Below are 9,347 nucleotides of genomic sequence, written 5' to 3'. Positions count from 1 at the left end.
CTTATAGACTTTTATACTTGTCGTATCCCTTACCGGGAGTGTGGGATGTCGTCTTAACATCCTCCCAGGATTTATAACAAGTTTTTTGAAAAATTTATTTTTATTATTTATAATAACATTATATTATATAGTAAATATATAAACAATAAATAAATAAACAATAAAATAAATATTATTACTTTTGTTACATTTTTCTTCTGGTTTGGAGCTTGGAAAAATATGGAGGACTTTTAGAGCTTCGTGCTGATAACGTGTTGTGAAAAAGTAAAAATTTACGGTAAAAAGTAAAAATATCAAACTCTCAAAATTATCACACTACACACTTTATAATATTTTTCTCTCAACTCAATTGTGATTTTCTTCACAAATGAGAGATCTATTTATAGAAAATTTTTACAAATAATCCAAAATTAAATTACATCATTACCTTCATCATCACACACAAATTTCAATATTCAACACCTAATTTTACCTAATTTTCAACATTCAAATATTCAATACACACATTTTAAATATTATTTTTCAACAAATTCTACTTTTCTTTGCATTATATTTTGTTTAGTCTTTTGCATTGTTTGATAACACAAAACAAATTTAAAAGACCACTATGCATTGAGGTAAATTCTGAACTATATATTGTAAGTATGAATTTTTTTGGTAAGCATCAACGGCTTTGATCGGTATCGATATTTGTTAATCTTGATATTTGAATCTAATTCAACTTCAAAAACTAGCTTAAGATGAGAGAATTGTCCAAATCCATATATGCAATTTTCAGGCATTTTATCCAATCAATGTGAGACAACTAACATACATTCCTCACGCTCAGTAATGAATATCTGGAGCGTGATATTTACAAGTGGCCCAACTATGAGCAATACGAGTGGCTCAACTATGAGTAGTTTAACACATAACGATGAAACTTGGGTTCTAATACCGTGATAAGATTTAGACTTGGACCTAACTCAACATCAAAATCTAGCCCAAAAGCGAGCATTGTCTAAATCCATATATGCAACTTTCGAAAATTTTATCTAATCTATGTGAGACAACTAACAATATTCAACAACAAAATAAAGTGGCAATGAAAAAAATAGAGCAAAAAGTCTACTTTTTTGCCAAATAAAAATAATTTCCGAGACCAACCGATTAAAATATCAAACGGGTTTACTTTTGCTCAAGCTCAAATGCGAGATCCGCTCCTATGATACCAAATTAAATGTTTATTATTTAATTCCCAGTTTCACATTCTTGACTCTTTAATCCTGTGACAAAGATAAGCCCATGACACTTGAGATGGACTCACAACTAATGGACCAACAAAGAGAAGGATAATTGACAAAAAAATCCAGCCCAAATACTGACATGGATGAAGAATGCCTAATTCTTTCTCATCATTCGAGTTTTGCTCCCAGGATTTTGGCAGTGACTCAAAGAATGCCTAATTCTTTCTCATCAGTTTACAAGAAGATGAGAAGGTCGCTTGAGACTAGCATATGCTATGTTAACGTTGTTTTTCATTTGTAAGGACATGAAGATGTCAATTCATACATATGAGTGGTGATATGATGATGCACTGAACAACTTTCCAGAGGACTATCTAAGTGGTTCTCATTTATCGAGTGGAATAGTCCGCGTTTAATAGTTCGTGGTTTCACATATTTCCGAACAGGGACTAAGAAAATTGTATTTTTAGTTATATAATTTACATGTTTTTAATTTCCTATCTCCTTGTCATTTCGACGTTCTTTGTTCACTTATTTTGTATTTTCTTTCAATTTTATTTTTTCACCTGAGTGTTTACTTGACACCGAACAATTACGATGTGGCGTCGAAAAATTATAACTTTGACATCGGACATTGAAAAACATTGATAATATTTACAATGACACGTTCGCACTCGAGATGAAATATAACTAAAATTAATGAAAAAAATTTTAATTAATAGACGAACACTGTGAATTGACCGACTACATTGCCCAAATGAAAACCGTGTGAAAGGACCCAAAAAACAACCAGAAGGAGTGAATTGGTGACTAGCAGGTTTTGTACGGTTCCATTACCACACAATTTCGAATCGGTCCAATCATATCTGGTAACATCTCGACTCATATCCTAGACCTACCAACATTTTCTATAAACAGAGAACCAAAATTGGAAACATCTTCCCATTTTGTGGTTGGCTTTCAGTTCCCAAAATTAGAAATTGGAGCCAACATCATAAATTTTAATAAGTTTTAAGATTTTAATTAGTTGTACATACACAAATGAATTTATATTCCTGATTTACAAAAGTTAGTTTTGGTTCCTTCTTATTTCCCTTTTAATAAGGAAAAAAAAACATACTCATAATCTTTAATAATATATTTCATCGAGTAGGTTTAACCAAGTGCTGTCAAGTCCGAGTACTTCCAGCTATATTTTTCGGTAGCAACCACGCTACAACTAAGGCAACATTCTTCCCAATTGTGTAATCCTGTTCGAGCCAAGAAGTATCAAAGAAAATTGGGTCACATTAGAGTTACGATCGAGCCTACCTCGAGCAGCCATGTTCATGCAGCAACTAGCTAACATTTTAAGGCGTTATTCTACCGATAGATCAAGTACAAATGCCAACTCGAGGTTCTGTTAGAATCTCATCTGAGTTTTGTCCAAGTTCTACTAAGGTTTCCTCCAAGTTTCGATCAAGTTGCAAACTGCATGTTTGGACCAAGGGTAAGTAGGCTTATATATGTTTTAAAATAATATTTATATATAAAACTTTGATCGATTACTGTATTTTTTTTCTCAGTTTGTATTACACATTTTTTGTTATGCAACATTTGCTAAGTTTCATTCCGATTTGATCCGTCCATTTTGATAAAAAAAAATTTCATTCCAATGTGATACACCCATATGTCACGATCGACGGTTAGATATGTCGCAACTATTTCTGAACATTGAATGATTTACAGACGTATGGAAATCCAAAAATTCCTTTCACCCTCATCCTTTTGAGTATTCTTTTGCTGATTTGTGGTGTATCAAAATAGAGCAAAGTATTGTCGAAGTTCGGTCCAAGGAATTCGAGCCACGATCGAACCATGTTTGAGCCACTAGAAGCCCCTTGTGTAGGGTCATTTGCAACCAACTCTCTTCTCACGCTTTGACACAAGAAACTGTAATTGAGATTAAATAATATGTATGTGTTAAAATTTGATTGATTACTATATGTTTTACCTCATTTTGTATTACTGCATGTTTTTTATGCACATTTTTCTAAGTTCCGTTCCGATTTGATATGTCTGTTTTTCCCAGTTTGATACATTCTTTTCATCTGTACGTGTTAAATTTGATTGATTACTATATGTTTCACCTCATTTTGTATTACTGCATGTTTTTTTATGCACATTTTACTAATTTCCGTTCCGATTTGATATGTTTGTTTTTCCCAGTTTGATACATTATTTTCATCTTAATAAGATACATTGTTTGCCATGAGGGAAAGCCCCATCGGAAGCCCGTATGTTGGAAAAATAAATCCACTTGGTTTCAGACTTGGTACAAAGGCCCAGATGAAGTCCGTTTACATGAAAAGTCCCCAGAGAGAACCAAGACTAGGATAGCCCATGGTCATTATGATAAGATTTGCCTTCAATGTTATATGTGGTTCTGTTCTTATAAGATTCCATTCTGATAAGATTGTGTTCTATTTTGATCTGAATTTCTAATATGATAGTAATTAAGTTTTGAATTATTTCTACTATGTTTCAACTTCTGTTTTGCAATATAACCCTTTTAAAGTTATGTATATGTATAATATGTTGTTCTGGTATTAGATCGACCCCTCACTTTCTAAGTGTTTCTCAAAACACTCACCCTTCTTACTTTTCTCCCAATATAAGAACAAAGAACAAGTGGAAGAGGAAGAATAAAATCATTTTTGGGTTGGTGAAGAAATCCAGAAGGTGAAGATTAAGTCCTCTAGTTTAGGTTTCACTTGAAATTCGCTTCCGCATTTTGTACGTGAAGACAGATTGTGCAATCTTTTGGTTAAGAATTCTAAAAACAATTATATGTTATGAAATAGACTGATTTTGGCTATTTGCTACGAAGCTTATTGTTTTCGATGTATTTTGTTAAACAATGTCGGATGTCAATACGCTTCTTTCTCGGGGCGTGACATTTCATAAAAGAACATCGTTTTTACACAACTTAAATAATGCGAAGTTGTTCTTCCAAAGGAAATGTATAGAATGCGAAAGCGATTACAAATAAGTTATGAATCTTGGAGCGAGAAACCAGATCTTCCTATCTCTGGATTTCTTTACCAGGCCAGAAACTGATCTTGTTCCTCTCTTCCACCTGTTCTCCGCTTTTATCTGGTGAGAGAAGTAAGAGGGTATTTTTTGTGAAATACTCAGCAAGTGGATATCGATTGAATACCAAAATAACAAATTATGTATATACATATCTTTAAGAGAATTATGTAGCAAAATAGAAGTCGAAACAAAGTAGAAAAAATTCGGAACATAGCTCATATCAGACCAGCCAAACCACAATGGAACAAAATCATATCATAACATAATATTATTAGAACCGAATTTTATCATAACATAACCATATATAGGCAAATCTTATGACCATGGGCTATCCTGATTTTGGACTCTTTCTGGGGTCTTTTCCTGTAAACGGGATCTCTCTAGGGCTTTTTCCAGCATTCAGGCACCATCTGGGGCCTTTTCCTATAGAAAGACTCCATCTGAATCTTTTTCCTCACAGACTTTCCCTCACATCAAATGGATGTAACACGTTGGGAACAAAAGAACTTATCGAATTGGAATAAAACATACGGATCGAATCGATATGGAACTTAGCAAAGATGCATAACAAAACATGAAGTAATACAAAATGAGGTAAAACATAAAGTAATCGATCAAATTTTAACACATAAATATTATTTTAAACATATATAACCTCACTAGCCCTTAGTTCAAACGTGCGGTTCAAACATGGTTTAAACTTGGTCGAAACCTTGGCAGAACAGTACCTCAAGTTGGTATTTGGACGTGATCTGTGGGAAGAGTAAGGTCTTAAAATGTTAGCTAGTTTCTGTACGAACTCGGCTAGAAACAAACAAACACGACTGTTCGTGGTAGGCTCGATCGTAACTCGAATGTGAACCGATTTTCTTGGACCTTCTTGGCTCAAACAGGATTGCACAACCTGGTATAATGTTGCCTTGGTTGTTGTGTGATTGTTGTCAAAAAATACAGCTGGAAGTACTCGGACCTGGCAGCAATTGGTGCTCAATTTTTTTGCGGTGAGTCTATGGAGGATTTTTAGTGTGATATTCCACATCACAAGGTGCCTTATTTATAGGGCAAGGAATGGCCACAGAGCTGCCCCATTAACTCGATTATTTGGCCTCCAAAGCTTCCAAGTCTGATTGTCAAATTTCAGCCCTAACCAAATGTCATCTTGGTGTAATAAAAGACCACTTCTTGCACCATAATTGTGTCAAATTGTTATCTTCTCTCCAAGTTGCAACTTTCGCCTTCTTCGAACAACATGAATATGGCTTCTTTGGGACACAATTATGAAGCTAGAAGTAGCCTTTTAGTAAACCAAGATGACCTTTGGATGGGTATGAAATTTGACTATCATACTTGAAATCTTTGGAGGCCAAGTAATCGAGTAAACATGGAAGTTGTACAACCATTCTTTTCCCGATATATAAAGCACCTTGTCCTTTAGAATATCAACTAAAAAGCCACCATAGACCCACCAAAAAAAATCGAGCATCAAGTGCTACCAAAAAAAATCGAGCATCAGTGGCTTCTTTGGGCCAAGATCAGGATAGCTCGGGGTCATAATATTTGCCTATATATTGTTCTATTCTGATAAGATTTTGTCCTAATGAGATTTTTTTTCTGATATAATGTGGTTCCGGTGTGATTTAAATATCTAGTCTAATATGAGCTATGTTCTGAATCTCCGTTTCGACTTCTGTGTTGCGAAATAATTCTCCTAAACATGTGTATATGTATAATATGTTATTATGGTATTCAATCGACACTCACTTGCTTATTGTTTCACAAAACACTCGCACTCATTACCGCGTAACCCAAACATGCGTTACGACCGCGATGTGCGACTTGGTTGGGATTTTACGCCTACATCTTCTAATATTAAAGTTGTACACCTTTATCTGACCACTCTGCGAGACCATTACCTAAATAATATGATTAACGATCACAAAATAGAAGAGGACGTTTCACAATATTCTCGTTGTGTAACATTAATGATCATTGGTGGTTGTATGTTTTCGGATTTCGAAGGTTCTGCTGTGAAACTTATGTATTTGTAGATTATTGAGGACATTGAAAGGGTGAATACGTACAATTGGGGTTCTGCTGTGTTGGCATACCTTTATAGAGAGTTGTGCAACATATCCAGCTGTGGTACCTTCTAATGTATCAAGCTGTCACCTATAGATGCAAATTGCAAACAATTTACCGGAAGACATATTCTATTTATATAAATATATTCATTTTTTGTATTAAATATAGATGACATAATGCATTATGTCACAGACACGCCCTGGTCATATGCAGCCTCCACCGATGTGGACACAAAGTGAGGGTGAGCCTAGACCTTCAACTTCAAATATTACATACACTACTCCGCTTGTGGTTTCAAGCTTTCCATCATATGGTTATGGTTGCCAGTATTACACAGTTTTATAAAATGACTTTTGACCCTTTATGAATGAGAGTCGCCCTACATTAAATATATCGCCCATGCAATTTCAAGAATATTCAGAAACACAAAGATATGAGATTGGTGGGAACATGGCTGATATCAGTACATCTGCAACACAAACACGTACATAGGGAAATGATGAGGAGATGTTAGGTTGTGGACATAGAGTTATTATAAGATCTTCGTGTGGCGCCGTGGGGCATCGTTGCCATCATCATTGACAAATTGTTTCTAACTGCAAAATATCTTTTTGCGTGTTATTGTATCTTATTTTAATTTTTTTTATTTCAATATTATGTATCTGAGGCAAGATTTGATTAGATATTACTCGTATCATTATAGTTATCAGTTTTTTTTTATCGTTGGTCATAATTGAAGTTAAATGTCTACGATTTTTAACAAGTAACCCTAACTTTATATTCAAAATAGTATATGCAATCCATTAGTCACTTATTCAAAAAACATGTACTTTTTTATTACTTTAAATTATTATTACTTTATATAAAAAAACTATAGTTTTCAAATTGTAAAAAAAAAAACTTATATGAGAAATGTTGGGATAATTTTTGTAATAATGAAACATAACCATAATCAATAAATTATCAACATATGTATTTGTCATCATAACTCGATCTTCTCACGTTCACCTACATGCAATGGAGAACAATTATTTAGAAATATATAACTTTTTTTAAAAAATAATTAATTAAATCAATCACTTCAAACTTTATCAAGTAAAAACATTATACAATATGTCATTGTAGATCTTTTATCTCTCACGTTGTCTCTCCTTTGATGATGCTTAGTCCATCTCATTTCTTATGTGCATCTTGCTATCTCTACCAGCCTGCCTCATTTCTCGACGAACAGTATTGTATTGTAATTGGAATGTAGGTTCATCCCAATATTGTTCATTATGAACACGGTAAAATCTTTCATCATATGTGTTCACAAATTCGCTCCTTATAAACCATGGTTGTACTAGCTATGCAGGATATAATCCAAACAAGTTTGCTGCACAAATAACATGTGAAAGAGGAATTCCAAATATTCTCAATTTGTCACATGTGCAACCACGTGTAGAAATATTAACGACTTATATGTGATGTTGACGACCTGGTATTGCTCATGTCACAACGGATGTTGTTTGATCCATTTGGTCAAATTTTGCAACTCGATGTTCGATCGATTGACCACATCAAATTTTGAGTAAGCAAAATCAGACCATGGTTGATTTTTTCATCATTTTTTGACTTCTTGTTCGGCGTTGAATGAAATAGTGCACGCATCGTTCTAAGTTCAACTCCACTATTGCAGTTATAGTGAGACGTCGAGCCCCCGTCAATACACCATTAATACACTCGGACATGTTCATCGTCATTGTCCCTCGTCTCCATCTACCATCATGAGGCAATGACCATTTTTCTTTCTGGATGTTTGACAAATAAGCGAAAGCTGCTGCATTTTTTGTTTTTATTGCTTCCATTGTGGCATTAAAGTTTCCAATTGGTGTTACGTCTCTGCTTCCTAACATAAGTCCTTCAGATGAATGTTTTTGAATTTTTTGTCGAAATTAGAGCACACATGCCTCAAACAAAAACGATAGACACCACGAAAAGGTTTGAAGTCAGAGAGATCTTACGCTTCACTTGTTATACCCGCATGTCTATCAAATATAAGACACACCTCTCTGCAACCTATTGTAACACGTCGTGCAACAATACTTAGGAATCAATGCCAAGACTCATAATTTTCTTCATCAATAAGCACAAATGTTAGAGGCAAAACATGGTTATAGGCATCAAAAGTTATTGCTATGAGTAGTTTGTGCTTATATTTGGTGTACATATGGTACCATCTACACTGATTATATTGTGACAATGTCGAAAACCATCTGTACATGGTTTAAAGGCCCCAAATACAAAGTTCAAAATTTTAAGTAAATGATCGTACAGTCGAAAGTGCTTCCACTCTATAATTCCTAGTTTTACTTTGACAGAGCACCCATATATTTAGGAAGCAAAGATACAGAGCTTTCCCATGTGCCATAAACGATCTCCATTGCGTGTTTCAAACTCTGTCATTCCTTTGCATAAGGTATATCATCTCGTATTTGATTTAATGCTCTCTTGCACATACTTGATCTCGTATACATAATCACAATGCACGATTCCCAAAAATATGTTGGCTATCATGTTGACGTCAAGGTTGTGGTGATATATACCCACTTAGCTAGATATGCATGTGTGATCATCACCATACTTTGTAATCATGAAAATAGCATAATTTTTTGTTTTAATGATGTTCGAATTCCCCACCTACAATTGCCACCATCGGACCATTTCTTGAATTTGACCTTCCAAATTGTTGGGGAACTTTGGACAATGATATATATTCACGCCTCAAAACTCGAAATGAAAAATCCTTCCACGGAATCAATTAAATCATTTTTGCTCTTAAAAAACATTTTCAAAGCGAGCTCTGGCCCATCAAGAATGTAAAAATTTGTTCGTGATGCAGAAGGAAGACCAAATGAATCTGAAATTTGTTCGTCATATACTTCATTGAAAAATTGAGGAATTTCATGTAATTTTTTCTCCAGT

This window comes from Primulina huaijiensis, chromosome 9 (assembly GCF_012295235.1).
Source record: "Primulina huaijiensis isolate GDHJ02 chromosome 9, ASM1229523v2, whole genome shotgun sequence".
Taxonomy (NCBI): Eukaryota; Viridiplantae; Streptophyta; class Magnoliopsida; order Lamiales; family Gesneriaceae; genus Primulina; species Primulina huaijiensis.
This window is presented reverse-complemented; position numbering follows the sequence as displayed.